At 36.8% G+C, this 13,728-nt stretch overlaps 1 protein-coding gene across 2 annotated transcripts in view; it reads left to right on the forward strand.

The window, feature by feature from the left end:
* The window catches only part of LOC106867543 (DNA-directed RNA polymerases I, II, and III subunit RPABC3), a 353,525-nt gene that overhangs the window by 239,379 nt on the left and 100,418 nt on the right, over positions 1-13,728 (forward strand). The gene's annotated exons all lie outside the window — the stretch shown is intronic.

Raw genomic sequence — 13,728 nt, forward strand, 5'->3', positions numbered from 1 at the left:
TATATATATAAAGCTTGTGCATACCTGTCTCTTTCATGAAGCACAATGTGATTTTCTTTCTATCCACTGATCCACTTGCTGCTGACCTTCTATAGTCAAATCCCAGTACACTACTGCAACGTGATGTTTTGCATTCCTTGAACGTGCTCTGTAAATGGTGAGGGCTGGACACTCTCTTGTTTCTATCCCATCATAATATCCTCATAATTGACATTATATCAAACTCTTTTTCTTGCCCCTACATTTTGACATCCTTACATTCATATTTAACTTCTGCTTGTTGTAACAGAGCTTCAAAGATTCTGCAAAGTCTGTGGCATTTCTGATAGTTACCTGAAGATTTTGTTTTGTTTTCATTGTAGCCTATCCCGTTTTCCTTAGCATTTGCCACACATCCATAGAAAGGCATTCATTCTGTCGTTCTGGTACAATAACTCAATATGTTGTCACTTTGTCTTACTGACATTACAGATGTTGACTGAAATCAGTTGTTAATTTTATAGGTGTTTATCACTAACTACACCAGTGAACATTATGTTTCAGTGAAGTCTACCACTCTTCACTGATACTACAGTGAACTATATCACCCTGCACTAATGCTACAGACTATACCACTCTGTACTATCAAGTTGTAATGAAAGTTCTGACTGTTTCTTAAGGCTCCATAAGACAATAAAAAAAAAAACTATCTGATTTATTTAATCATTAATATAGTCACCATTCTTCTCTATGATCTTTTCCCATCTGTCGATGACCTTTTTAATGCCACATTCAAAAAATTCCTTAGGTTCAGAAGTGAAAAAGAAAATTAACTCATTTTACACTTCTGCTCTTGAAGCCAATCTTAATCCACTCAATGATTTTGTAGTAAAGAGATGTTAATCTGTAGGTGCAAGTTCTGGAGAATATAGTAGGTGATGCATAATTTTCTAGGCATATTTTTCTAGGAGATCTTTGGCACTTTTATGCAGTGTATGGTCTAGCATTATGATGGAAGATGGTTCCTTTTCTGCTTCTTAATGATGGACATTTTTGCTGCAGAGCTGCTTTTTGATGTGTTACCTGTTGGCAGTATACATCAGCTGTTATTGTTTGATTATTGTCTAGCAGCTCTTGATTAATTATCCCACATAAGTCTAGCTGTACACTCAGAAGAATCTTCCTTGGATGCTGGCTATTTCTGGGCTGCTGAGCTGGCTCTTGACCATGACTGAGCCACAGACATTTTCACTTAACATTATGGTAGTGTATCCATTTTTCATCTCCTGTAATGACTCTATTCAAAAAAGATATTTGTGGCTCACAAAATTGCACTGATGTGTAGCAGTCAACATGTTTGTGATTATTAGCAGAGAGATCATGCAGGGACCCATTTTCCAACCTTTGACACTTTACCAAACCCTTTCAATTCACAATGAATGGGGTTTTCACTCACATTGAAACCCATGGTTAGTTCCTGAGCTGTAGCAGTCAGGTTTGCTTCAATAGTGCATCTGGATCTAACCCTCTTGGATGCTCTTCTCTTGATTCATGCTGCAGGCTGTAGTCGCCATTTCTGAATTGTGAAGACCATCTTCTGCATGTTCTTCCAGTCACTTTGCCATCTCCACAAATGTTTCAGAGTAATTTTGCTATCACACTTGCACTGTCCCCTTTTTGAAATTCCTAAAGAATAACATGATGAATATATTCTTTGTTTGGAATGAACATGGGGCCAATACAGCAACTTCAGTTATGATAAAATTGACAAAATCTGAAAGAAAATTATATACTATTGATTTTGCCCTATTTCATATAGAAAAATAGAATTGAGAAGTTAAATACCTTTAAATCTAACTAGATGGTTACTTTAAAATAAATTTTTTTAAAAATAAAACGAAGCAGTCAGAACTTTCATCACAACCTGATACTACTACAGTGAACTATACCACATTGTACTAAAGTTACAGTGAAGTATACTACTCTGTATTATTATAGCTTGCAGTGAAGTAGACTGCATTGTTGTGATGTATCTTCTTCATACTTGCTTTAATGAAATGACAGTGCTTAATACATGACTTTCTCATTTTTGACTAGTTGACACTATAACAATGACTCATAAAAGGGGGAAAAAACTTAGATAAGACCTTCCCCCTTTCCTGAAAACTTAATGTATCAGCACTTACATTTTGGAGCATTGGTTTAGAAGTTTGCTTTGCAAATATGCAGGCCAGAGTCCAACTGTGCATTGCATTGGGGAAGTGTCTTTTACCAAAGCCTCAGGTCAGAATTTTGAGTGAAATTAGAGAGACCAAAAACTGGAAGATTGTGAAGTGAACTGTACCTAATCTTGGATTAATCCCTCACTCAGTTGAACCTCACTATTTCTTTCTTGGGCTTTTTTTAGCAAGGTTCACTTATGGTAAGTATTCGAAACAAGTGTTCAATCTAAATAAAACTTGATATCTTGATATACTCTTTCTTCCTGTAGTAATCTATGAGTGGGAGAGGGAATCCTTTTCTTCCCCAGCAGTAACTGATACCCTACAAAAAACATGGGTGCTTTCTTTCTGAAGCCCTTAAAATAATTTAAATATAATTTTCCAGTATATAGTCAGGCATAGTATAGGTGCAGGTGTGGCTGTGTGGGAAGAAGTTTGCTTCCCAACCACATGATTCTGGGTTCAGTCCCACTGTGTGGAACTTTGGGTAAGTGTCTTCTACTATAGTCCCGGATTGACAAAAGACTCATAAGTAGATTAGGTAAACAGAAACTGAAAGAAGCCCATCAAATACATGTGTGTGTGTATGTATCTGTGTATGCAAGTATCTGTGTTTGATCCCACCACTGCTTGTGTATTGGTTTTAGTTTGTTTACATCTTCATAACTTTGAGTTTCTGCAAAAGAGACTGATGGAATAAGTACCAGGTTTTAAAAAATAAGTACTTGGGTTAATTTGTTCAACTAAAGACACTGCAAGCTGATGCCCCATCATGATTGCAGTCTAGTGGCTGAAACAAGAGATAAAGCACGCTTTGAACCTTCACAGACTTTGTTGGAAGGAATCCCATTTTGTATTAACAACGCCAAATCATACATTCAAAATAAATGGAAGTGGAGAGACAAGTTACTGAAGAGATTGCAAGAGTGCAATGAAATAATTTAACAAAAAACTATATAAATTAATAAAGGACTGAACCAGTGCATGTGTTTATTACCGGCATAATGTCTCTCCCAAGGTTTAATTGTATTTCTTTCAACACACGTATCCACATCAAGAATCTTGCACACAAAATACACATACGAAATAAAATTTAAACCTTGGTGACAATCTTTACAATTGTAACAGTGGTCAAATCTTATGCATAAATTTACTCAAAATACCAAAATTTTCTGTAAATATTTTCCAAACTTATCTGAGCCATTTTATTCATTAGATTCACAACAATGAGGTTGGTTAGCTTCAAAATAAAGAAGTTGTTGAAGAGAAAGGATCTAAGACAAGATAATGACTAACTAAAGCCCTCCAACTCACACTCAAAATCACTATAGTTTTAGTTGGTAAATAATAGACAACTGCTATGATTGTTTGAGGAATGCAATTACAATTCACGAGTGGTGGAGGTGGTGGTGGTGATGTTGACATTTATGACTCTTTTAATATTGTTTCAACAAAATCTGTTGTCCTTCTTTTTTCCTTTTCTATTTCACACTGAAATCTGTCATTCTTTTGTAAGCAACTTAACCTAATTCTGTTCTTTCCAATGTCTAGTCCTCTCCACTAACCATTGACGTGTGCTACTAAAAATAAGTTGTTTATTCATCAACATCATCAGTTTTCCAACGTTAGCTTAGAAGTTTGGAATGTTCTGCAATATGTGTCTTTATGTGTTGTAATTCTGAATTACTTCTACTACTAAGGCCCAACATGCTCGGATATGCCCAAATCACTTCTCAAAATCATTCTTGGTATACCTCTGTCCACAGTTAGCTTCCACCAACATCACAACATCTATTTACCCATGAGCCAATGAGTGAGCCTCTGTGCAGTTTACTCAAACTGTTGGAAGGAAATATCCAAAATACCCTCAAACCACACCTACCACCTTCAAAAGAGAGGAACACATTGCATAATTTAGTCCTAAATGCTTTCTCTGGAAAAAGATGGTAAAGCCAGAACTGAAATACTTTTGATCATATGTCTACTCCTTCAGGTCTAACCTGGCATTCATCAACAGCTTGTTCACCTGCTCTCATTTTGCATCACCTGCTCTCTTGCATCACCTGCTCTCTTGCATCACCTGCTGTCATTGTGGCATACATCTTCCAATGTTTATGAAACCAGGTCACATAAAATCTGGTGTAACCCTCTGGCTCACCTGTTCTTGTCAAACCATCCAACCCATGCCAGCTTGGAAAAGGGGATGTTAAATGACGATGATTTTGTGACCACTAGCATCATTGATTACAGTTCACCAATTGGTATATCACTATTTCCGTTTATATTTGTGCACCATTTGACTTATCTCACTAATGTTTATATCTTTCACCAGTATATATTGGCATTAAAATGCTTGTACACACATAGCTTTATTAACAAAATTAACCTTCTACTTTTATACTTTGTTTTCAGATAGTTCTCTTAATTATTGAAAGAAATATATACCTATTTAAAACACAGTAGGTTAACAGTGCTCTTACATATAAAACCCTTTACACAAAATTATATGTAATTAATAAAAACATCAAGGCACATACATTGCTTTGTGGTAAAAAGTTTACTTCTCAAGAACATGGTTTCAAGTTCAAAAATGGTTGTAGTAAAGTCTCTTCTTCTCTCTGGACTAGACATCTATGTTTCCATTAACTCCTTAAGGTTATAAGAGAGGTTCTTGTTAGCATGCAATAAATCCTGAGTATCACTTGCATCAACTTCTTCAAATCCCACTTCCTGCACTACTAGTACTACAAGGCTATTGCTGACTAACAGTATTCCATCTGCTTTCCTATAGCCCATCTTAACTACATTTGAACACAGTTCTTTTTCCTAACCCCAGTGAAACATGTATGTTTACCTTCTCAGACATGTTTGATTAAAAATTTTTTTTTTATTGCTTGTATAATGTAATTTTTCCAAAGTTCTTTGATGGGCTGCTGGTTAGCATCAGTTGATTTAAAGTTTTCAGATAATACACCTTGTAAACAAAAATATCATCCTGGTCCATAGGCCGAAGTTGTCTTTGGTGGTTTGTGTATACCCACTTGGAGTAAATTGAGAATTGATTTACTAGGAATGTTATCCCAAAAGCAGAAGTACTCCATACTCTAAATTATTTTTCTCACAGTTACGTTTAACAACAGAGACTGAAATGTTCAAGACACCATCCAGTAAACAAATATTATGTAATTTAAGCTTTTCTGTTAGATTTCTGCTTAACAGGCAGATTAGATTTGGAAATTCTTTTATTGTTCATGGAGTATCAGAAAGTTAAACGGGCTGTGGCTTAAATTTTGAATCTCCAGTGGCATTTACTTCCTACTATATGATGCAATATTTTGCTGCACCATTTTTTTCTTTCTTTGAGATAAAAGTTAAAGATAAAATAGCCCACACTTGTATGCATTAACAACTAAACTTGGTGTATGTTTATCTCTTTCTGTCAATTGCACTGGAACATCTCACGCAGCCTTGATGTCAGCACATTGCTGATTTCTCAGTTTATCTGAATGCTACGAAGATTAGATCATGTTTGAATTTTTCAATTCTTCCACTTGAAGCAACAAATAATTAACTTGCTCAGCTTATTTCAGCTGATTAAATTTAACATCTTTTGCTGGATAATGGCTTCAAAAGTGGCAAGCAACATAATGACATATCCACAGAAACACTTAACAATTCTCTATATTTACCATGGTTTTGCAGCATATCTTTTGTTTTTTACTTGCTACAGTCATTTGACTGTAGCCATGCTGGAGCAGTACCTTGAATGGTTGTAGTTGAACAAATCGACCCTGGTACTAATTTTTGAAAGCTTAATACTTATTTTATTGATCTCTTTTGCTGAACCATGAGACTTCAGTTGGCCCGAGGCTACAGTAGAAGACACTTGCCCAAGGTGCCATGCAGTGGGACTGAGCATGGAACCATATGATTGGGAAGCAAGCTTTTTACCATACAGCTGTGCCTGTACATGTTAGTTTAAAAGCATGATACTCACCACAGGTTTCCATGACAACTTTTTTGTCAAATTGATTCATAATAGGCGTAGGAGTGGCTGTGTGGTAAGTAGCTTGCTTACCAACCACATGGTTCCGGGTTCAGTGCCCACTGTGTCCCACTGTGTGGCACTTTGGGCAAGTGTCTTCTACTATAGCCTTGGGCCGACCAAAGCCTTGTGAGTGGATTTGGTAGACGGAAACTGAAAGAAGCCCGTCGTATATATGTATATATATATGTATGTGTGTATATGTTGTGTATCTGTGTCTGTCCCCACAACATTGCTTGACAACCGATGCTGGTGTGTTTAGGTCCCCGTAACTTAGTGGTTCGGCAAAAAGAGACCGATAGAATAAGTCCTGGGGTCGATTTGATTCGACTAAAGGTGGTGCTCCAGCATGGCCGCAGTCAAATGACTGAAACAAGTAAAAGAGTAATTGTTTTCAAACTTGACACTATGTCCTAATGATTCCACAACAACACTTTTCCCCCTCCTTTTTATTATATTCAGTTTGTTAATTTATGGTGTTACTTCGTACTTACATGACATAAGAGGATAATAAGGGTTTTGAATTAATTTATTAAAAATCATTACTGTACTTTGCTCTAGAAGCGGTATGATGTAGAGTGGGTAGCACTCCAGGATGTAGTAATAGAAAACCAAATGTAACTAGTTTCTTTTGTGCATATTAATAAAGTAATGGTTTAATTCTTTATAAGGAGGTTCAAATTTAAGAAGGAAATTGTGTGTGTGTGTGTGTGTGTGTGTGTGTGTGTGTGTGTGTGTGTGTGTGTGTGTGTGTGTGTGTGTGTGTGTGTGTGTGTGTGTGTGAGAGACTTTAGTTGTTAAATTGCTGTAGTATTATGCTTCATTATAACAAGGTTTCATTTAATGAAGAAATGTAAAATGAGCTGTATATATAATGATAAAGTGCAACAGAATTCCACATAGTTTTCACTTGAAAAGCATTGGTCAAACCAAAACTTTGGCAGAAGCAAGCTACTGTGCTGTGGTGGTCACATTTGGAATAATATGGTTGTGAGTTGGACTTCTTATCTTCACATCTATGTAAGTTAATATTGGTTTTGAATTTTGGCACAAGGTCAGCAATTTTAGGGGAGGGGGCAAGTTGATTACATTTCCCCCAGTGCTTGACTGCTACTTATTTTATTGACCCTGAATGGATGAGAGGCAAAGTCACCTCAGTGGAATTTGAACTCAGAACATAAAGATGGACAAAGTGCTGCTAAGCATTTTGCCCAGCATGCCAGCTCACTACCTTATATGTAAGTTCATATTGCAAATCTAAACCGTCCCTACTCAACTCCTTATCCTCCACTCACCACCAGCCATCTATGCTCTCGGTTATTAAGTGACATTTTTCTTACTTACACAATATATTGTCAGTTCTTTGAAGTAAAAAAAAAACTTACATACATTTACTGCTGAGGCAACAGATCTTCAAATACCTCACTTTCTCCTTCTTTTCTTCCATCTTAGACTCAAGCTACAACTATCTCCACTTCCATTTGCAGTTAATCACGTCACTTTTATAGCTATATAGCAAAACTTATAGACAGCTTGCTGGAAGCAGTCTATAATTTTCAGTTTATATCCATTCACATTGTCAGCTAGTCCACTGCAACTGTTACATATTAAATGTTGATTTCCCTTCTGCTATAGAACATGTCTTCACCTGTTGTGTATTCTTATTTGCATTGACTGCTATACACATACAATAGTGAAAGTCTGTCTGCCTGCTCCCTTCTGGTGCATTAGTGCACATGGCCATTTTATTGCATACTGGAATCCCTTGCTACCAGCTGAGCCCTGCTGTGCTAAACTTTTCTTAAGACTGACCTTTTTTTTTTTTCTTTCAATTCTTCATTGTAATCTTCAATGCAAATCAACAATACACACAAGTTCCCTTAAGCATTGAATTCTGAATGCTTTTGAATTAAAATGACTAGAAAAATTGCAGGGAGTAGAACACTTTCTTGGCTGCCTATTAAATATTTTATTAAGTATGCTGATGATCCTTTTCTTTACATTGAACAGCACACCCATCAACCCCTCTTCCCCCTAATCATTCCTCCCCCACCAGTTCCTTTCAAACAGATGACTCTTCAGTTCAATGTAGGCTTGCTCTATAATTCTGTGTTACAGTTCTAAATACTTTAACACATTGCACCTCCCATCCTCACAATAATGACAGAGCCAGTAAGGGAACCTCTATGTGGTTGTTTGAACTGCTAGAGACAGCAGTCAAATTTTCCTTGTCACACTCTTTATCATCTTGCAAAGGAGAACAACACAATAGTGTATTCCTAGATACTCTTGAACTGACATGTTGGTATGGTCCTACATGCTCAGATAACAACAACATTGAACATTGACAGTTTCTAACTCACTCCTTTATGTGTCTCTCCTCTTCCTCCTCTGCTAGTTAAAGCTAACACCATTCTGCCTCAACATCATCAAGATTTTAACATTCACTTTTCCATGTTCACTTAAGTCAGATGGAATTGATTGAGACAAATTTCCTCTGGCCAAATGCCTTTCCTGTCACTAACCTTCATTTGTTACCAAGCAAAAGTAATTTTTCTCCTGTGGCTACATGTTTTTCATGGAAGACTGGAAATGAATAATACCCATTTTTAGCCATTACGCAATATCAAGACAAGGGGACACTCCCCCACAAGCTATGGGTTGCATTCAGTTTCTGTCTACCAAATCCACTTATAAAGCTTTTGTTGGCATGGGGGCTGCAGTCGAAGACACTTGCTCAAGGTACAACACAGTGGGACATAAACCCAAAATCACATGCTAGTGCCTATCTTGCAGACACCAATCTTTGTAAGCATAAATTTGAAGCATAGCCATCACAATGTTTTATGTATTGTTGTTGTTAAGGTCTTCCTTTGTTGTCTCTCAGATGATTAACTCAATGGGAGAGCTTTATATTGTGGCATGAAACTAAGTCATGTAATAGTTGGATGACCACAATTACTCTAACTTTATACTCACTCATACACATTCAGAGTAATGATTAATAGAAAGTAACAACCTACCAACATTAAATATAATAAATTTATCAGAATTTTTGAGTGTCCACCCTTGTTGCTTTGACTGAGAACACACCCATTTTATCTCAAATTATTTACACCACTCACTTGCAATGTTTCCCTTCATATTCTGAGAGAGAGAGAGAGAGAGAGAGAGAGAGAGAGAGAGAGAGAGAGAGAGAGAGACTGACTGAACTTGTGATGGTCTAGATTAATCCAATCAAATTTCTCGAGGTTGTTGAACTCATAGGATTAGCAATGATCCAGGATATTAGTTTAACAATATGCTTTCACCACCACCCTTATCATCAACATTGTTTTTTTTTATGTGTTTTTCTTGCTTACTGCATAGACTGAATAGCAGCTCCTTTACACAACGTTTTCTTTTTTTTTTTTTTTGCTTTTTTCCTCACTTTCCATTGCCTTCTCTGTAAATTCCAACATTTTTGAGATCAGCTTTTACTACTTCTGCTCAAGTCTTCCTGGTCTTTCTCTTCGACAGTTTCCTACCACTTGGATTTCCTGATACTTCTTTACCTGTCCATTATGCGTATGTCCATGCCAATACAGTTGTCTTTTGCACTCAATATCTGGTTCTTCTTGTGCCCAGTTTTTCTCTCAGTTCTTCTTTACTACATCACTCATACTTTGTTGTACTTATTTCCAATTATGATTTTCAAAAATCCTTGTTGTTGTTATGATCATTGGTGATTTGGCTAACTGGATAAAATAATTAAGGTTAGGATGACTAACTGTTGAGGTTCTGAGCTCATATCTAGCTGCACATAGGTTAAACATTTAATTCTAAAATAACTCAGTTAATTAATGAATATGTAGTGAGCCAAGGGTGTTCATATCAGAGGGCTAAAGATGTTATGAGAGAAGAGTCTAAGACGGTGAGCTGACAGAATTGTTAGTATGCTAGGCAAAATGCTTAGCAGCATTTTGTCCATTTTTATATTCTGAGTTCAAATACTGCCCAAGCCAACTTTGCCTTTTATGATTTTGGGGTTGATAAAATAAGTAGCAGTTGAGCACTGGGGTCGATGTAATCGACTTATCCCCTCCCCCAAACTTGTTGGTCTTGTGCCAAAATTTGAAACCAATATGAGAGGAGAGTCTTTCATTCACCTGACCCCTTTAATACCAACCTGCTTTGGTAACACATTGCTGTTTATCAAAATTCCATGTTAATTTATGTTCCAAAAATCAGTTTAATAATGCCAAATCGATTTTACTAAATACTTCATTATTTTTTAAATTAATTGAATTAAAGGCAGTATACTTCTAGAGAAATTTGGTAATGAAAGGGTCAATGCAAACAAACTATAATTAATTAGTGGTCTAATGAAACTGTGTACTTCTCTGGAGGATTAATTTGGTGAATGGATTCCTCAGACTGAAGTTGGGGTTATTTGAACGAATGTTAAAACTTCAGCTGATTGTACGCCTCATTTGGTACTTTGTTATTTGGGGAGCAGTATTTTGATTAATGTATAAAATAGGAGGGTTAATTTATAACACTATATAACCACCATTTTTCTGAATGGAATTTACCCAGTAATAATGAAGGAGCAGTGATAGAATGATGAAAATGACTTGATTACTTTTCCACTCCAACCAATTTCCATAAGAAGATTGAACTGATAGGGGATGCTGGTTTGGTATAGTAATTTAAGAACAAAATGCTTTCTTCAGAAATTTTGTAAAACCTTGGGCCAGAAAAGAAAATTCACCTTTATTGTAGAGTCTCTAGGATTAACAGCTAAATCTCCCTCAAGTTGCACACAACTGTCCTTAAACGAAGAACTACTTTGGATAATGTAGTCCTTAATATACTCAGCTATGAGAAAAGTCGGCTTGGTCATGTCTTGACTTGTCCTTGATAATAAGTCTGTTTGATGAGGGTTGACCAGCCAATAACAATAGTGTGCAGGTTGTTGGAGGAGATTTGACTATTGCATTGAGCAATCCAGCTGACTTGTATAGAAGCTTTTCCCCTAGCTTGTCATGAAGGTTGGGATGGGACTGTTAATAGAAAGTTTATTGTCGGACACCTCTCTCTCTCTCTCTCTCTCTCTTTCTTTCTCTCCCTCTCTCTCTCTTTCTCTCTCTCTCTCTCTCTCTCAGCAAAATATTAAAACAGAAATTTAATGATGATAATGGTGGTGGTGGTGATAAAGGCAATTACTACACCTACATAATTATTGCTTATTGGTTTCCAATTTGATGTTTTAATAGCGGAAGCTTTACTGTTTTCTGTTGGAATGCATATAGAATGCTGGCATTCCTGTAAATGCAACAATAAAATTCCTACCACACACAGTGATAAAAGTCTAGACACAGACAAGGCACACCCATCTGATAACTATCTGTATATAAGTTATTCTATATATTTGCAATGTTGAAACAAGAGAAATTCTTCGGATATTTTGGGTGTTTTTTTTTTAAATCTTTTCACCCTTCTCCTTCCCACAAACTAATTCTGGATTTTATTTATTTTATTTACACCTATGGGGAGAGAGATAGATGGGGGTAGGTAGCAAGATTCTCATTTTCTGAAAGTGCTATGATGGAAGGTAGCTTCCACTCTTATGTTCTTGATCTTCACCTTAGTCTTGTTAATAGACATGCACACATACATTGTGCTACAACTAACACAATCACAGTGGAAGCTCTCTCCTTTCAATACAAATTCACTGATTTTCTCCTTACATATACAGTGTATGTATGTATGTAATGTTTGTGGGTATGTTACTTTACTGAATGCATTAAAAGTCAAGTATCTTGGACTGAATTATCAGTTTCGAACATTTAAGCTACACAAATGTTCTACTACATGTAGTATTTTTCATCTGCTTCTAGACTAAAAAAATTGTGTGTGTGTGTGTGTGTACACATTTATTGGTGATTAACAGTAATTTGACATAAGGTGGCTTACTATTGCTGAAGATTGTGGTTGAATGACATCTTGTGTCTTGCAATACTATTGTTGTTGTTGGCACTCTGTCGCTTATGACGTCGAGAGTTCCAGTTGATCCGATCAACGGAAAAGCCTGCTCATGAAATTAACGTGCAAGTGACTGAGCACTCCACAGACACGTGTACCCTTAATGTAGTTCTCGGGGATATTCAGCGTAACACAGAGTGTGACAAGGCTGGCCCTTTGAATTACAGGCACAACAGAAACAGGAAGTAAGAGTGAGAGAAAGTTGTGGTGAAAGAGTACAGCAGGGTTTGCTACCATCCCCTGCCTGAGCCTCGTGGAGCTTTAGGTGCTTTTGCTCAATAAACACTCACAACGCCTGGTCTGGGAATCGAAACCGCAATCCTATAACTGCAAGTCCGCTGCCCTAACCACTGGTCCATTGCGCCTCCACCTTGCAATACTATATATATCTAATAATAAAACAGCACTGAAAGGGGACAGCACATGTTGCTATAATACTCATTTAATAGCAGATCAAAATTTGAAGTTGTGTGAGAAGCAGCCTGTTTCAGAATCTTTTGTTTATTTCAGTCATTGGACTGTGGTCATGCTGGAGCACTATCTTGAAAAGCTTAGTTGGACAAATCAATCCAGTACTTCTATTTTTTTTTAAGCTTAGTACTTGTTCTATCAATATCTTTTGCCTGACTGCTAAGTTATGAGAACATAAGCAAACCAACACCAGTTGTCAAGCTGTAGTGGGTGGGGGGACACAATACAAACACAGAATGCACTCATTGATATCTATATCTAATATATATAGTTACATGCATACACTCACCCCCACATGATGAACTTCTTTTCAATTTCATCTAGCAAATCCACTCACAAGGCTTTGGTTGGCCTAGGGCTATAGTGGAAGACACTTAGCCAAGGTGTTATGCAGTGGAATGGAACCCAAAACCATGTGTTTGGGAAGCAAACACACAGCCACACTTGTAACTATCAGGTTGAGTAAAATTATAAGCATTGTTTTGAACCATAAAGAATTTGTACTGGATTTTTGAAGAGTTTTGAATTTTTTTAAACAGTTTTTTTGCAATTGTCTGATCATACAGACATAGACTTGCCCAAATGCATCAGTAAATTAACATTGATATTTTTTTCACTGTTATAATCATCTGAAATGGAACTGTCAAAGCACGATATTCGAGCAATTTTGCTATTCAACTTCAAACGTGGCTGTAAAGCAGCTGAAACTGCTCGTGATATCACCGAAATGTTTGGTGAGGAAATGACCAATCAGTGGTCAGCTTGAAAATGATTTCGCAGTGGAGACCTGAGCCTTGAAGTTCGTGAATGTAGTGGACGCCCATTTCTCATCAATAATGGTCAATTAAAGGCCGTTGTTGAGAAAGATCCTCGTAAAACCACTCAAGAACTGGTGAAAGAACTTAGCCAGAAAACTGCCTGCAACCATTTGCATGCGATCGGAAAATCAAAAAAGCTCGACAAATGGGTACCTCACGATTTGAA

Source organism: Octopus bimaculoides, chromosome 20 (assembly GCF_001194135.2).
Source record: "Octopus bimaculoides isolate UCB-OBI-ISO-001 chromosome 20, ASM119413v2, whole genome shotgun sequence".
Classification (NCBI taxonomy): Eukaryota; Metazoa; Mollusca; class Cephalopoda; order Octopoda; family Octopodidae; genus Octopus; species Octopus bimaculoides.